This window comes from Carassius carassius, chromosome 3 (genome assembly GCF_963082965.1).
Source record: "Carassius carassius chromosome 3, fCarCar2.1, whole genome shotgun sequence".
Classification (NCBI taxonomy): domain Eukaryota; kingdom Metazoa; phylum Chordata; class Actinopteri; order Cypriniformes; family Cyprinidae; genus Carassius; species Carassius carassius.
The window spans coordinates 29,114,375-29,133,406 of NC_081757.1; the positions used below are offsets into that span (position 1 = coordinate 29,114,375).

At 35.7% G+C, this 19,032-nt stretch overlaps 1 long non-coding RNA gene across 1 annotated transcript; it reads left to right on the forward strand.

The window, feature by feature from the left end:
* Window positions 1–14,364: 14,364 nt before the first annotated feature.
* Window positions 14,365–18,469, forward strand: LOC132114833 (uncharacterized). The gene is made up of 3 exons (XR_009425370.1): window positions 14,365–14,489; window positions 14,599–14,708; window positions 18,386–18,469. It is a non-coding gene; the product is annotated as an uncharacterized LOC132114833 (long non-coding RNA).
* The last annotated feature ends 563 nt before the right edge of the window (window positions 18,470–19,032 follow it).

Consider the following 19,032-nt stretch of genomic DNA (forward strand, 5'->3'; position numbering starts at 1 on the left):
TAATTGTCATGTATTTCTAAGCGGAATGTTCCGGAAGGTTAATGTTTAAGCTATATATCCAGCACCTGGGGAGCAACTGGGGGGTCAGTGCCTTGCTCAAGGGCACTTCAGCCATGAATATTGAGGGTGTAAGAGAGTGCTGTTCATTAACTCCCTCCCCACCTACAACTCCTGCCAGCACAGAGACTCGAACCTTCAGGTTATAAGTCCAACTCTCTAAACATAAGGCCACAGCTTCCCCAAAAAATAATGAATGGTCTAAAAAACAATGAATGGTCTTGTCTCTGATTACGTCTACCTCCAGTGGGCGCAGTTCTCAGAGTAATATAGAGGTTTCATGACCCTTTAATGAAAAGTCTGTAATATATGTTGGTTAAAATTTCTCAATTGTAGTGTAAAACAACACTGTTTTTACCCTGTCAAAAACAGCTCTGTCAACACGCTGTTTTACTGCATTAAGCTTTAAATGCAAATTAGCTCTGCTGACCCCACCCCTCTCTTCCAAGCCACTCTCTGAGAGACGGTAAACTTTAGGCGCATTCATCGTAAAACTCGCTAACTAGCACATTATTAGGAAAGGCAATTTGCAAAGATTCATAAAAAAAACGTACACTCACTTCTTCTTGAGGTGAAGCTGGATCACGAATGATTTGCGCAAACATAGATGCATTTAAGTAGATTGGGGCACATTCCCTCTGCACTGCGTCTTTAGTTGCTCACATGTCGGGAGTAAATGCTAACTGCTAGGTTCATTATTACATCCAACAACAGAACACCTCGATCGCTTAGGAGTCATTCTTGTCTACATTTGCTCCGGCTGTGAAATAATGGCAGACTGATGACAGCTCACTCAGGGTGGGTCTAATATAAGATACCAGTCCAGTCTGTTCTGAAATGCTACTGTCAATCAAACAATCATTGGAGGGGCCTGTCTGTGTGATGTCACAAAAACAGGCATATGAGATCGGCTTGATTGAGAAAGGGGAAGACATTTATGAAATTAAAAAATATAAGAAAACACTGGGTGGATCTTTATCATAGGGTATTTATGTATACACACTACCACGGACATTTCAGTTCAAACAGCTTGTAAAAGTGCATGTCGCATCTGATTTTAAAACATAATAATAGCCTATTTCACAATTTTGCCATTTTTAATGCATTTCTGATCAAATATGTGCAGTACATTTATAGTGTACATCAAAGTTTACACACCAAACCCAGAAATCGTGAAAGTGTCCATTGTTTGGGATTTGGGTCAAATAAACTGAGGTAATAGATTCCCAATATGAAGTTCTTGGCATTACTAGAATGATTGATAATGTTCAAATCATTCTCTGATACTCCAAATCAGGGCTGTGTGATTGTGGTTGATCTTTTATTTTTGTTTTTGAGCTATTCAGGAATAAGTATACATCAACACTGCTTCCTTTTGCTTCTATGAGTGATGTTCCCGTCCAAATTGGACTTCATTAAACCAACACAAACACAGCTGAAATCCACTACTGCCATTCCCCTGCTGTGCTTGGGAGAGCTGCTCTTAACTTTTATTCAGCCACATTGGGATTGCCAACCCACTACTGGCACCATGGGGTAGACCAAAACCCACGAACAATACCGGCCTCATAAGCGTCAAAGATCATTGGTTTATGACAAACTACTTGCATGCAGACTCTGAGCAAACCACGGGTAGCCAAACAAAAGAACATCCAGCATTTGGCCCCTCTGCTCATTGGCCTCTGAATTTGTATTGACTACTTGTGAATGTAAGCGGGACGCCAAGAGCTTTGGGTCATGGACTGTAAACATGGATGAGCCCACCATGACTTCAAGACAGTTTTAAAAGTTTACTTTTCTCAATGAGCCATTCTATCCACTGAGTAATGATTGTTTTCATTGTCTGCTTGAAAGTGCATTGTGTCTGCTTTTAGGGAGTTGCCTTTGAATATGTGGATATTTGTATTAAAGGAATGGTTTAAAATGAAAATGTACTCACCCTTTTCTGTCTTCTATGGAAGACAATAGGATAATTTTGAACAATGTACTAATGCAGTGAATGGAGGCTGTAGTTTTCAAACTTCAAAAAGGATAAAGTGATAAAGGATAAAAGTGGTTTATATGAATCATGTCCTGTTCTCAAAATCCACTGAAGCCAAAGAATTGCAATGTGTGAGTAAAGGACTAAAATTCTTTATTAATTGATAATCTTTTTTCCAGTGAACTTTTGTCTCAAAAACTACTGTAACCATAAGGGTGTGGAATATCTCTTCTATGATAATGTTGTAATTGTTGTTTAAACGATATACGATTTGACATTATCGAGTCAAAAATAGTGCAAAAATCAAACAACAACACACCCAGACACTGTACGCCATACACTATAAGATGAAGGTTAGACTACTGCAAGCACATTTCGAGTTCATGCTTGATCACTGCCTGATTTCTGCTATTAAAATACATTTAGAATGCCCGAAAATTCAGGATAAGGGGCAAATATGTTTGTTTTATATTTGTATAAAGTTAATATCACACAAAGAGAACTGTTTTTTTTTCTCTCAAAATATCACTATGATTGCAAATGTTATATTGATTTTTCACATTATTTTACTTACATTTATATTTAAGACAAAAGTTCCTGTTTTTGCTCTACGTATTTCAGAAACGAAAATAGTTTCAAACAAAGCCACAGCAAAACGGTTTTGCATCTCTGAGCAACACACAATGGTGTTTCGTTACTGAATCAATCAGCCCTTTGAACAAATCAGTTGTTGGAAAGACTCAGTGATTTGCCAACAACTACAGGTGATTTTATGATTTTAAGATTTTATGTTTAAATTATGTTTTCCTTTTTTCATAAATCTTTTCAAATATTTATTTTTAAAACATCATTTAACATAATTTTTCTGCATTATTTATTACATTATTATTTAATATATTATTATTTATGCATATTATGTTTGCATTTTACAACCTCTGTATTGCAAACACAAATTTTGTTAATTTGTTAATAGTGTCTTACTATTTAAATATATTGATTAAAATTAAGAATTTGACATAAAACATGATACATACATTTAATTAGGTTAGAAAGAAATGACCTTATTAAGGTACAAATCATTTTAAATTTAATGGAATAGTTCATTTCTGTTACTCCTGCAAACAAATAATCACAAAGAATATGAAGAAAATCAAAAGCGTTATGATTCAGCAGTCCACAGAAGTCATAAACCTGCCAAAATACCAGCACGGTGTACACTTGAGTGTACTAATGTATGAAAGATGGCCTCAACTGTACTACAAGTGGTAACTCAATACTTTTTTTTTTTTATACAGAGATTGTATGTTAAAAGCATTTTAGCTCATATTCATGGTGTCCAAAATAGCACCGTTGAGTACACTTAGATAAACTAAAGTTTAAGAAGTAAGTAAAGAATATATTTTTATATATTAAATACAATATTAGTTTGGCAAATAAATAGAGCACTATAGGTACATTGGAAGCATGGAAATTCACTTTTTTCACCCGAGTAAGCATTGCCTTATTCAAATCTCTTTTGTGTTCCACAGAAGAAATAGTCATATGGGTTTCAGAACAACATGGAGGTAAATAACTGTGACAGAATTGTAATTAGGGTGAGGCATGTCTTAAAAACTATTTTAAATCAAGCTGCTTCAGTTCTTTTCCCTGTTCTTTCCCTGTCAGAGAAGTCCATTCTTTTGTCTGTTTGATTCTTTTGGAGATTTTCCCCCGTTTGCTCATTAAAAAAAAATAAAATATAATTTTTGGAGACATTGCTTTCCCCTTCCAAATATTACCCCTCACCCTTCACAGCCAGTGTGGTTATTAAAAGAAAAAAGAAAAAATCAGCTCACAGACAATAGTTCCGTACTCCACCCCTTTTTTCACTGTTCTAATATCTTTTCATGGTTAGGATAAAAGGAGGATAGAGTGAGAGGTAGGAGAGGGAAGTAAAAAAGAGAGAGCACCAAAGTAGATAAGAGAGAGAAAGTCAGCGTATATGACAGCAAATTACGACAGGTAAAAAAGGGTGTGAGGGAGGGAGGGAGAGAGCGAGCGAGCGAGCGAGCGAGCGAGCGAGCGAGAAAGAAAGAGGAAATGATGAGAGTTGCACTGGAATCAATCAAAAAAACATGGAAGGATAGCCCAGATCTTTTTCATCAGTTCAGCACAGAGAGATGAGAATGATCGAGAAGAAGAGAGAGTAGATAGAACAAGTGAGTGAAAGAAAGCAGGGAGGCAGCACCGTGACTGTCTACCTTGACGGAAAGTTACGATACGGTGCTTTTCAACTGCCACAAAAAGAGATGGGATTGGAGAGATGGGTGGTTTTAAGAAAAAATAAGATCCATATATCAGGCTTTACAGATACTGGCCCTTCTGCATTTGCGATACTGACGGAAGACAGCTGCAGAGGCTTAGCTAGAGGTGGCTGATAGTAAAGCTAACATCCTCCCATAATCAAAAGGGAGAGAAATTAAAGCACAGCTTCTTCCAGGCGCCTGGGGTGTTTCCCTTCTCTCTTCGCTGGCTCTCGATTTATATTTGGCTGAGATATGAGTGGGCTTGGGCTTATTTCGCTCTCCTTTCTTTGGGAAAGAAGGATTAAGAGGTTTGTTGTGAGTATGGAGAAGAGTGGAGACGAGAGGAGAGTAAAAGAGAGAAGAGGAGTTCTGAAACCCATTCAATTCAATGGCAAAATGGATGAGAGTGGATGACTGCACTGTCAAGACAAAGGAGGAATTATATCCAATATGTTTGCAGATGCTTAATCCATGTATAAACCAGTGTTGGGGAAGCTATTCTGAAATTGCAGCTTGCCAAGCTACATGCTACTCGTGATTTAAAATAGTTGAATAGACATCAAGCTATATTTGTATAAATAATTAGCTATACTACTACGTAGATATTAAAAAAAGAAACACTAAAGCTATTAAATGGGCAGTATCTTTATTTTTAAATACAGTGAAATTCAATTAGGCTGTAAAATGGAAAATGTATTTACTCATTTGAATCAAAAGCACGTCACATCACAATCACATTTGGCAAACACTGAAGCTTGTGCTTGTGACATAGATGCAATCTAAAAGCCTAAATTAAATTTGTCCATTATATGGATTTGTTTTTGACACCTTTTAGATAGTTTTGATACCTGGACCTTCAGTGGAGGGACAGAAACATCTGAGGTTTCATTAAATATATCTTAATTTAGGTTTTGGAGATTAACCAAAATCTTACAGGTTTGGAACAGCATGAAAGGTGAGTAAAATATCCTGTTAACTAAACATTTTAGAAATGTTACTTTTTTTTTTTTTTACAAAAAAAAAAAAGACTATGAATTCTGTGTTAGGTTTCAAGTATGTCCAAACTGGTAATATTGCATATGGGGATTCTGTCAGTCCAGCATTGGTTATTTGGGAGAGAAAAGAAAAGTTTCTGCACAGTAATGCACTATCAAATTGACCTGAGATGTTCCTTCACTCTCACTCTGCTGGCTGAGTAGAAACAGATCTCATTTAATTAAGATTATACAAGCAAATTGCAGAAGGCGGGTAGCTGTAATCAGCTGGAGTGACAATTGTAAAAACGTTATTACTTTACAATTGCACTCATAGGAATTGCATTATTACATATTTTACTCCTGCAAAATATGGCCGTAATAACTGTGAGAAAACTTTGAAATATTTACAAGCATTCCAGTGTACCCTTGATAAAATTATGACTATGAAAAATTACTTTCTTTATTGCCAAATAAACAAACAGACTGGCATGTAAAACTTTTGTGGTAGCTATTATTGATTTTGCTTATAGATTATTTTTTAGAGCACTGTCATAAAGTACTTTTGAAGTTTGCTGTAAATCAGTTTTCCTTCCCACAGCTAAAAACAAAAACACCCACAGAGACTACACCAATACTAAACCTCAGTCACGACCTAAAGTGTCCAGCTGAGATATAACTAAAGGTTAAAGGTCACATGTGAGGAGGCTATGCCTCCACTTCACTGTGATTATCCTGTCAATGGCATAACTTCCACATACATCTGAATGGGTCAGAGTGGTGGATATGAATGGACGGATTTCAAATTTAACAATTCATTTGAACTTCACCAGAAAATTTATTGACCAGTGGTTCAATATATTTGGCTATTATTTATTATCCATATTATTTTAATCCAGAAATGGTGTAAACATATAATTTACATGGAAAATATGAAACGTATATGGGCAATTCTTAGACTATGGGCACTTTCATGTCCTTTGATCATATTTTATAAAAAACATTTAATTTTGAAAAATGCACACTTTCATAGTTAAATTTACAATGAAAGTACTTTAGGAATTTTTACCAGTAGTCTATAATAATTTTTTCACCTTTTTAAACATCATTATACATGCAAATATTGCTGTTTTGTGCTTGTCCCACGCCCAGACTTCTGATCTTCAATAATGAAAAAGAAGTGTAAAAAAATGATTCATCCATTTTTTTAATATGATTGAATAAAGTATCAGTAAAAGAATCAAAACATAATTGAGGATTTTAAGGTCAGATAACTATTAATGTGATTTTATATACAAAATGTAGTTGTCCCACAGTATTGCCGTCATTTCCACCACAACGCTGTAATGTCATTTTAAAATGTTTTTTTGAAAGATTGTTTGGGTAGTTTCTATGGATATTAACAATGACATCACAGCACATGTCTGACATGGAGGAGATTTTAAATTTCTTCAGCAACTTGGAGAAGAAAACTCAAGGTAAATATTGCTTGAAATGAAAATATTTTTATTGTATGTAATTTCCAAACATGGCGTAACATCAAATGAGTCTGTCAATAAATTGATTTTTTTTAACACAAATAGATTTATTTTGCATGCATGGAATGCTTGCTACCAATTCATAGCTAATCTGTAATCCTAGCTTGGATTTTTTTACAAAATACTGTAGAATTGTCATTTCAACCACCGTCATTTCCACCACATTACCTTCTTGGGTGGAAATGACAAAGGTGAGGTGGAAATGACATTTATGCTTACAAGGTGCGATTCATAGAATGAGTGGCTACATATGAATATTTTATTTATTGAAATGTACAACGCTAATGTTTTTATTCAAATATATATTTGTTGAAATTTCATTTTATCTATAAGATGCCACGGAAGTCAACTGGAGAAAAGTCTCAGTGGTGCTCAAGTGAAAACAATTACCGGTATTGGGATCAATCGCTTTTATTGGCCACTGAGAGATGATGTCATCTGGTACCAACCTATGGATATAATAGGCCTCATCCCTGAGCCCGTACCAGTGATAAAACGGCACAAGGAGATTATGGCCCAATCCCAATTCTATTTTATACCCCTTACCTTCTGGTTTAGTGATTTCTAATTATTGGGGGGATTAGTCCCCATCAATGTCTACGGCAGTTATCGCCCTGATCAGACATATGCTGTGCCACTATCATGCAGTCTGTAATCATATGACGTTAGCAAATATTAACAATTTTTTTGCAAACATTTCTTTGAGTAACATGACAATTGAATGTAACATAAAACAAAGCATTACTTTTCATTATAATCTTTATTTATGCCAAAAAAGCTTACATTTATGTGTCTTTTTGTTCGCTGTAGCAGCCATGTTGACGAGATAATTGACGAGCCCTTCCCCTTACCCCTACCCCTCCAACCAAAAGAGAATCAAGACACCCCTACCCCTTCACGTGAACGCGCGTTAGTTGGGGTAGGGGAAAGGGGAAGGGCTAAGGGCAGGGATAGGCAACTCCGGTCCTGGAGGGCCACTATCCTGCAGAGTTTAGCTTCAGCCCTCATAAAAACTCACCTGCCTGTATCTATCTAGTAATCCAGAAAACACTAATTGCCTTGTTCAGGTGTGTTTAATTAGGGTTGGAGCTAAACTCTGCAGGACATTGGCCCTCCAGGAGCGAAGTTGCCTATCCCTGGCTAAGGGGTAGAATTGGGATTGGGCCTAAGACAGAAGTTTGGAAAGAAATCTGCAAGAATTGTCCTTGAATCACATCTCTCTCTCACACAAACACACACACTCACACACACACTCCCTCTCTCATAAACTCTTTAACACACACTACCTCACTTTCATGCACATTATCTCTCACACACATACCGTCTGGTCACCATAATTGCCCTCTGGACAAGCCTCCATGTCACTCTCTCTCTCTCTCTCTCTCTCTCTCTCTCTCTCTCTCTCTCTCTCTCTCATACACGCACAGCCCTCGTGATCTAGGTGCTTTACAGTTCATGTTATATGATAATTTATATGTTATAGTTTAAGGTGTCTTTTAAATGTTCTCTTCAGAACAGTGTTCATCTAAGAGACCGATTAGAATTGTACATTACCAAACTAACTCACACACAACGTGTGCATGCTCAAGATGCTTATTAGTTCACGTTACAATGCATTGACATGACTAACTTTTTAGGTGTTTTTAAGTATTCCAAAATTCAAAACAGTGTTCATCTAACCAATTATAATGTTATAATTTTACAATTACAATTAATGCATAACTTACATTTTTCATGTGATTATTTGTGGTTAGTTGTTTACAGTAAGGCTGTAACTGTTAATCTGGTTATGGAACCAAACAGACTAATGACTAATGATTTGTTAAATGTGTTTCAAATAAATGTTTTCTGTTTTTCTACATGGACGTCCATTCATTGTCATTTCCACAACACCCAGTCATTTCCACCACCTCATAACTCTCAAAAATTCTAATCACTCATTAAAAAATTCTGCATAGTTTATGGGATAATGTTCCACTTAATGAAATAACACAAGTAGTAATTTTCAGAAATGTATCTAACCAATGCAATATTATATTTCAGGTTGTGGTGAATGTAAGCTTTGCGTTTGGGCCTCATGACAATTAATTTACTTAATCCACAAATCTATGGTAATTGTAATATAGGTATAAATTGGTAAAACTATGTGTGACAGTGGTCTTATACTGTTAAGAAGTTATGTATATCATATTAATTTTAAATAATAATCAAATATTTACATGTGATGGAAATTACATTTGTTTAGTGCGGATCGGAAAATATGTCAAAAAACACCAATTTGTCTTATAATGTAAGTGCGTTCTTTTATGGATTATTAAACTACACAAGTTGTATTTAACTGTTAGATTGTGACAATTTTGATTTGAACACTTTTTTTCCCCTCAAGTTCACAAGGCCAAAAGTTCCTGTAGTTGAAGAACCACCCATATACATTTACACTGGACCCTGAGAAGAACTCATCACAGACACATTCACACACCACGTAAAATGTGTGTAACCTAATAGATTGTATCGCGATAAAGAAGTGGCGCACGTTCCGTTTACTTATGAGGCTTCATCCTGTTTTTGGCTGTCTTGCAAAGTTTTGAGCAAACAGAAATCCGTCAGACTTGGCAAGGAAACATGTCTTGTTAACAGACATCTGAACGTGCTTTATAAAGAACCAAAAATAAGGTGTGGGCTTATCAGCAAACGGCTTCATCTCAAAAATAAATATTTTAAGCATGAAACATGGAAACACATAGACATGCTGACAGTGCTGGGCAGTGCATGAGACAGAAAGATGGTGGGTGGGTGTCTGTGCTCGCATTTAAACAACCTTTGCAAACACACATCACGCCTCCTCCAACTCAAACATCACAAAACACAGCTCTTACGGGTCTAATAATGGGACAGGTAAAAGTAGGCTGCTTTCAATAAAAGGAACAAAATGTCAAGAATACTTTTAACTTTATGTTCAGCTTACCTCTCGAGAATAAACTCTGGAAGTTCCTCTTAGGCTTTAGATTGAAACCCAAACATTATATAAAATTCTTCAATCTTGTGAAAACAATGCCACTTGTTTTACCCTGTTGCAAGTCTTCAAATTTTGCTTGCAATTCTGTAAAGGAATCTGAATTTCTTCTTCCTAACTGCTTTAACACATTCAGGCTTAGCCTGCTACAGTACCCATGCACAAAACTATCGCTATTGGTTGTGAGGAGGTATGCAAATAAATAGGTTGACAGGCAAGTAGGATAATCTATCATATATTTTGCATTATTAAAAAGTGCACCTTTTAATAGTGTACTTAAAGGTGCTATAGGTGCAAATTGCAACCAACAGCACAGTCCCCCGCTCACCCCTCCCTTAAGAGAAGCTACAGGGGCTGACACAGGTAAGTTAAACATGTCGTCGGTAAAGACAGCAGAGAGCAATGAGATTTCTTTACAAAGGTAAATCAAGGAATTATATTTACTTAATTTTTCAATAAATCAATGTTATTGCGAATGTTAATGTACTTGTTCATCATTGTGTCAGTGTTTTATTCGCAAAAACAACAAAGTGACTCTGTAGAGCAGTTTGTCCGTTTAGGGCTACTGCACTCTAAAAAACGCTGGGTTGTTTTTTCAACCCAAATGCTGGGTTGAGACTGTTGGGTAGGACTTTGAGTTGTTTTAACCCAAGTTTGGGTTGAAAATTGGTCTCGAATTTAACCCAGCAGTGCTGGGTTGGGAACGTGGGCGTGAAGGAGAGCACGCACATCACGTTAAGATCGTACGTCTCCAGTGCGAGCAGCCGCCATTTTCTCAGCGTGAAAGAAGCGAGAAGCGAGTGAAAGACATTATGGTAAGTAAAGATTCAAAATGTAAAGTTATCGTTTATTGTTTACCCGGTGGTATGAAAGGCGGAAGGTTTTATGAAAGGAGGAAACAAAAGAGCTTAACATTATATAGAAAAATCTTGGACGCGGTTTTCGCCCTCAGACACGGAGGTCTTAACGGCCTCCTTTAACGTTATTGAATGGAAGAGGTACTTTTAATATAATGTCCGTGAGTTTCTTATGTCATATTTACATAAGAGTTGTTAATAGATGGTTAAGGTTATGGTTACACTCATGTTAATTTGTTATCTTATTTTTCACAATTAAACTGAATATATGTTAGTTTCCTAAAGGACACGGTGTGTATATAATAAAGACTAGCATAATTATTTTAAGGCTGTTGAAGTGGTAATTGTTTACATGTAATATTTCAGACTTGTTGAGCTTGTGTCTTCACTGTATCTGTGCCGGGAGTTAAAGACACAAGAAGCTGTTTGTGTGACGAGTCAGACTGTGTGAGGAGGAGGCGGTGTTCTAAGCTTCTTCAGACACATGGGTTTAAAGTGAGTAAACTTCAGAATTATATAATTTTTTTTTTTTTTTACTAAAACTAAAATAATGTTTGTTTTTGTAGATGTTGAAATCCAGAGACATGATAACTTATTTCTTTTGAGACTGACGTGAGTTATTGTTTTTGAAAATTAATGTTTCTGTTGTGTCCTGCCTGTTTACTTCACATTTTGACGCAACAACAGTGTGATTATATGTTCATATTTTATTGAAACCATAGATGTCCCTTTTTTCTTTGCAGAACTCAAACTAACTTTGGAGTCACAGAAGCCTGCTTGTGTGAGGAGAAGGCGGTTTTCTCAGCTTCTTCTGAAGAGAGGGAAAGATAGTTTAAGGCAATAAAACTTCATAATTTCATGTTATCAGTTGTTGTTGTTTTTTTACTAAGAGTTAAATAATGTTTGTTTTTAGTTTTTGTATATGTTGAAAGCCAGAGACATGGGAGAGCATCATTCTATTGAGATTTATGGAAGTTATTTTTAGGAAAATAAATGTTTCTGTTTTCTCCTGCCTGTTTACTTCACATATTGATGCAACAACAGTGTGATTACGTGCTCATTTCATTAAAATAATTGATGTCTGTGTTTTCATTGTAGAACTCAAACCAACTTTGGAGTTGTCTGATTTGGAGAGTCATCATTCTTGGTCTTCCATCTTAAAGGAAAAGTTCACACAAAAAAAGGATTTACTTGCCCTCATGTCATTCCAAACCTGTAAGACTTATGTCTGTCTTTACAACACAAATGAATATATTTTTAATTTTGTCAATTTTTTGTTAATCCATTTATAGTCTAGATAATACATTATTATTTATTGAGTTATTGTAGAAGTAATCCATTCCAATATTTATATATGAATATTTATATATGAATAAATCTTAAATTATATGATAGCAAACATGTATGTTCAAAAGACAATATTGGTCTCCCAGACTAGCAATGGAGGACAAAAATTAAGAGAATATTACATATATTTATTTGTGTTCCAAAAATGAGCAGAGTTGTTGAGTAATTGGCCAGCAAACTTCCCTGACCTTAACCCCATAGAAAATCTATGGGGTATTGTGAAGAGGAAGATGCGATATGCCAGATCCAACAATGCAGAAGAGCTGAAGGCCACTATCAGAGCAACCTGGGCTCTCATAACACCTGAGCAGTGCCACAGAATGATCGACTCCATGCCACGCCGCATTGCTGCAGAAATTCAGGCAAAAAGAGCCCCAACTAAGTATTGAGTCCTGTACATGCTCATACTTTTCATGTTCATACTTTTCAGTTGGCCAAGATTTATAAAAATCCTTTCTTTGTATTAGACTTAAGTAATATTCTAATTTTCTGTGATACTGAATTTGGGATTTTCCTTAGTTGTCAGTTGTAATCATCAAAATTAAAAGAAATAAACGCATCCAAGACGCAATTCCCCATCGTAAGTACATATTGATGACCTAAGACAAGAAACGAATGGTTTGTGTGAGAAAACGAACAGTATTTATATAGTTTTTACCTCTTGTACACAAACATATCCAACTGATCTGAGGGCGCGTTTGTTTGTATTTTTTTTCTTTTTGTGAGAGAAGATGCATTGACATAGAATGGAAGCATTAGTCAAAAAGGTGTATAATCTAGCAAATGCACACATGAACAAAAAAGAACTCTGACCATCTTTCGGAAACTACACTGTAAAAAATTGCTGTAGTTTCTACAGCAAAATTTTACAGAATTTTATTGTATAAACATTTTACAAGATGCAGCTGTAATTCGCAATGCATTATGGGTCAAATAAGGTTTTACAGTTGTTAACAGTATATTTCCACGTCAACTGTAATCCATTTACAAGAAGCAGGTGTTGTCACTGTAGTTCCTGCTTTTTACACTAACTTACTGTAGTGTGGCATTATGGGATTGCGCACGCATCATTCAAATCTGAAACCCAGCCGACTGGAGCAGCCCGAGAACGATTGAAGATAAGAGGCTTTATTCATAATTCCTGGTAAGTTCACTTAATTATACTTAAGAAATATATCCTTTTATATTTATTTAAGTTAATGTATAAGCGATTTCATGTCACAATAGCCTCCTATCCTGACATTTAGACAAGTGGCCTTGGTAACTTCTGTGCAGTAAACTGGGAATTGCTATCATAGTTAACGTTACGCCAAATGTTCAAATTTTGGAAGTAAAATTTTCTTTTTGAGGGCATTTAAAAGTAGTGTTTACCTGACTTAAAATAAAGCCCAATGCGAACGATTGTCATAGTAACTAACGTTACTAACGTTATCTGTCGAAATAACTGACGAAAAGCAACATTTGAAATTTCATTTGTTTATATGTGTTCATTTGTTTATACAGTATGTGTTCAACTGTCCCATATTGACTCGACGCCTTACTATAATAAGTGAAAGACATCTTTATATGCCCGACTGGACAAGTTAGCCTGATTAAAAAAAAAGAAAAGAAAAGAAAAAAAGACTGAGGAAGCATCGAAACGCGAGACTAATATATAATCTAATATAATTAGATTATATTAACCTTTCATTCAACATCAAAACAACCTTAACCGCACACATAAACTCACAGAAAATACATGAGGTAAATGTTCAACTGTTGAGTTTATTCATAACATATGATATAAGAAGCATCACAATGGAGCTGTTTTGCTGAGTATCACAATTGCAAATACATAGTTCAATAAACAATGAGTTAACAAGTTACTTACTTTTTTTAGACACAATATTAACTGTTGTTGTATTTCACCAACGAATATAGTTCCGAACAAAGACCAAAGCAAAACTATTTTGCTCATTCTCAAATCAAAACTCTCCAAAATTTAGCTAAATGATTCATCTTTTTGAACGGATCGGTTCAATGAATGACTCAGTTGATTCCCTCATTAAGTTATTTACTGCCACCTAATGGCGGATTAGTTTCAGGATTAATAAGTAGCATTGCATTTTTCCAACATTTATTAATTGTATTTTCAAATTTCATGTCATTATACAGTTGTAATTTTGCACTGTTAATTATTTAATTTGATTGGTGGTACAGTTCTACAATGTAATATTACAATTTATAATTATAAATTATTATAATAATTATTAATTTATAATAGTTTGTTTATTCTAAAATACATGCCTTTTTGGGTGTTAATTTTGGTCTCATTTACAGTACATAATGCTTTAAAGAAATCACAAGATTATTTTCTTTATGTCTTGTTGGTGCAAAGAATAGCAGCTGATGTGGAGAAATGTTTGATGCTTCAAGACTCTGAAGCTGATTTTATTAGGTTATGTATTAATTATTTAAATAATTTGATAAACTTGTAATTTAGATTACATTTTATATTGAAATACTGCATTGTAGGTTACATTATTGCTTATATTTATTCATTTCAGGTCCACCCAGTGGCTTTTGACTATTTGAGGGTCAGATGGTTGTGAATTCATACCTCAACATTGTGCGTCCCGGGAGCAGGCATCTTTTGCACACATTAATTTTTTCAAAGGTAACAAGTTTTACTCAGAGGTGGAAAGAGTACAAAAATATTCTACTCAAGTAAAAGTACCATTACATTAATGAAATTTAACTTAAGTACAAGTAAAAGTACCAGTCTAAAAATCTACTCAAGTAAAACTAAAAAGTAGCTCATTTAAAATTTACTCAGAGTAAAAATTACTTTTTTAGTTACATTTTAACAATGACTACGTTTACATGCTGTTAAAATTCGGGTTATGGTCGGGTTAAGGTCACTATTTGGGTTTCTGAAACATTCGGGATAACCCGTTTACATGCGTGAGCAGAGAGAGTTACCAATCCCGATGTAAACGGCGACGCACGGTTAGCGTCTGGACGTACGGACAACAAGACGCAATATGCGTCATTTCCAATTCTTCTTCCTGTATCCAAAGACAACAACAACAACAGCAGCAGCAGGCAGATAATGAATAGTTTGGGGCAGAAAGCGATAGTCTTTGTTTGGCGCTTTGACGCTGGTACTGATCCACTAGCAGCACTTGACACTACTGTGCCTCTATACTGCACACGGGGGTTTTTTATGTGCCGTCTCTACTCAAAAGACCAAGATTCGTTGTGAATAGAACATGCGCAGAACACACATTTTGATGGGGATATGCCGAAATGCGTTTACAAGACCAAATATTCGGGTTAGAAAAGGGGTACCCCAGGTATAATATCCCGGTTTTTAAAAACCGGGATATGAGCATATCCGGGTTTTTGCCGGTGTTTACATGGCCGTGCGCGACCGGGTTATTGCTAATATCCCGGTTTTGAACAGGATATTGGCTGCATTTAAACGTAGTCAGTGGGAGGGAGTCAAAAATGGGACAGGCCAAGGGTGTCAAACTCAGTTCCTGGAGAGCCACAGTCCTGCACAGTTTAGATTTAACCCTAATTAAACACACCTGATCCAGCTAATCTAATCATTTAGGTTTATTTGAAAACTATATGATATGTGTGCTGGACCAGGGTTAGAACTAAACTCTGCAGGGCTATGGCCCTCCAGGAACTGAGTTTGACACCCCTGGGATAGGTCTATTAATCTCAAACTAGTTGTTTTTAATTAAAGGAATCAGTTATTTAGAATAATAAAACATTTGGGCTGTTACCAGGCAAATCAGTATCAACAAACTCATCTTTTGATGCAGAGGAAATGCAGAAGATTCATTGGAAGTGGCATTTAGATGTATTACACTGTTTAGTGTAGGGGAAGTCGTGGCCTGGTGGTTAGAGAATTGGACTCCCAATCGAAAGGTTGTGAGTTCGAGTCCCGGGCCGGCAGGAATTGTGGGTGGGGGGAGTGCATGTACAGTTCTCTCTCCACCCTCAATACCACGACTTAGGTGCCCTTGAGCAAGGCACCGAACCCCCAACTGCTCCCCGGGCGCCGCAGCATAAATGGCGGCCCACTGCTCCGGGTGTGTGTCCACAGTGTGTGTGTGTGTGTTCACTGCTCTGTGTGTGTGCACTTTGGATGGGTTAAATGCAGAGCACAAATTCTGAGTATGGGTCACCATACTTGGCCGAATGTCACTTCACTTAGTGCAGGACAAGAATGCATTTAACCTGCAGTTACAAATGCATGAATAATGTTTTGATATACAAGACATAAAATGTTGAATACTCATTTGAAATGATAAGAAATTAATTATAAAAAAAAAATCAAAAGATATTTTAAATGTGAAATTAAAATGGCCAGTATGTGTCAGCAAGTCACTGTTAATAAGTGAGTCATTGCGATTGAACCGAATCATTTAAACGGTTGATTCATTCATCACACTGTCACGTTGCTCAGAGACGCAAAACTGTGCTTTGGTGGCTGTGTTTGGAATTATTTTCTGTTGTAGAAATAGAGCTAAAAAAGGCAATATGGTGTCTAAAACGCAAGTCTCTTAATTAACTTGTTTACTGAACTGTTATATATATATATGTATATATTCATGATGATTTTTGGAGGAACAGACGGCATTCTTTGTGTGATTTTGATTTAATATATGAAATTATATAAATATGTGAATTTTCTGCCCCTATATCTTCAATTTTGTGATCATTCTAAATGCATTTTAGGAGACTGAATCACACAGTGAAAGAACGCACTATAAATGCGTGCGCACATCATTAAAACAAAAAATATATTATCATCGCAGACGATATATATAGCACACTCCTCACCACTGTCTTTTTGGCTAATTTGTGCAAAACCTCTTGCTAAAATGTCAAAGCTTCATTTTAACCACCAATGCAACGATGCAATTATTTACCTCTACATTCTTGCGAAGAGTGGATGTCTCGTCGAGATTTTATAAGCTGCTAGTTTGGTTTTCCTAGGCAAGTACAGCTTACACTGCATAATAGAGCATACATATGGCCAGGGGTTCACTTCATTTCCTTCGAGTTCAATTTCAGAATATGACGGGGTTTCGTTTTCAGCGGTGTCTGCACCACTAACGCCTGTTTTGTCCGTCTGCATCTTTCTTGTGATTTTAGCGCCAGTTTGCCCTCCTGCTCATTATTTACTGACGTAGTTTCCAGGGAGCGATTTTTTTTTTTTTTTTACTCAGTAATTAATGTGTTTTAAAATGTAGCGAAGTACAATACTTTAAACAAAATATACTTAAGTAAAAGTAAAATTACAGATTTAAAAAATTACTTTAAAAAGTATTAGTACACAAAAAAGCTACTCAATTACAGTAACGCGAGTAAATGTAATTCGTTACTTTCCATCTCTGGTTTTACTTAAGTAATTTCATTTGCGAAAAAGGTTACTTATTTATAGGGTTACTCCACCCCATAATGAAAATGTAGTCATTCATCACTGTTAACTGTTAATGTCGTTCCAAACCCGTAAAAGCTATGTTCGTCTTCGGAACACAATTTAAGATATTTCAGAAGAGAACCGGGAGGCTTGCGTCTGTCCCACTGACAGCCAAACAATTAACAATGTCTAAGCCCAGAAAAGTATGAAAAGAATTGTCAGAACAGTCCATCTGCCATCAGTGGTTCAACTGTAATTTTACGAAGCTACAAGAATACTTTTTGTATGCAAAGAAAACAAAAAGAACAACTTTATTCAACAAAGTCTTTATTTTTTATTATGTCAGCCGCACCACACGGATACGCTGTTTTCGTTCAAATCAAAGCGTAAATAAACATAGAAAGCGTGTCCATGTGACCCAGCTGACACAGAACAGGCTATGTAGTGTGTGTCCAACAGATACTCTCCAAAAATGGCACTACACTGACACAGAGGAGACTAATTGTTGAATAAATCCTTATTTTAGTTTTCTTTGCAAACAAAAAGTATTTTCGTCGCTTCATAACGTTACAGTTGAACCACTGATAGACTATTCTGATGATGTCTTTCATACTTTTCTGGGCCTTGACAGTGGTATTTACTGGAGAGTCTATGGGACAGTCACAATCTTCCCGGTTGCATTCAAAATATCTTAAATTGTGTTCTGAAGACGAACGAAGCTTTTACGGGTTTGGAACTACATGGAGGTAAGTGATTAATGGCAAGATTTTCATTTTGGGGTGGAGTAACCTGTTAAGTACTGGTAAATGCTGATTGTATTGTATAAGTGGCATTTTGACATTTATTTTATTGAGCTAGTTTCATTTGATACATAACTTTATCCTGATGCTTTTGCTTGTTTTTTTGTGCAGATGTTTTCTTGGAATCACAACACTCACTGGATACAAGATGGACGCATAGAGGCAAAACAAGTGGAAAAGTCTCAGACAAGAGGGACAACCCTCATGTGTTTGCTCATCTCAGAAAGTTGATGGACTTTCAGTATGTATTTATTAAATTGTCTTTTGCAGGAATATTCTTAATTTAATAGAACATAAGCTCAAACAACAGAATTTGTGATTTAATGTTGATTCCAGCATTTTATTTTAATCCTTTTCTTTAAAACATTTTTTTTACCAAAATTATACAAATTCTGTTGATTGACCTTCATTTTTATAGAAAGTTAATGTTCTACTCTGAATATGGCTTTTTTAAACAGTTATTTGTGATGCTATGCTATTTTTATGATAAGATTTAACTGTTGAAAGACTGACATTTTTATTTTACCAGTAAAAGCCTTGCAATGTCTTTCTGCCAGTTTTAATAAATACTTATTTGCAACATCATTGACTTGGTTTTTATTCATTTGTAAATGTATTAAGATAGAGCTCATGATAATGCATTTATATCAGTATTTTATAGTTTACTGTTAAAATTATTCTTTAAAGCAGTTTCATTGTTAAATTATTACAACATCATATTGTATTTATGGGTATTTACATGATTTTATTGGCAACTT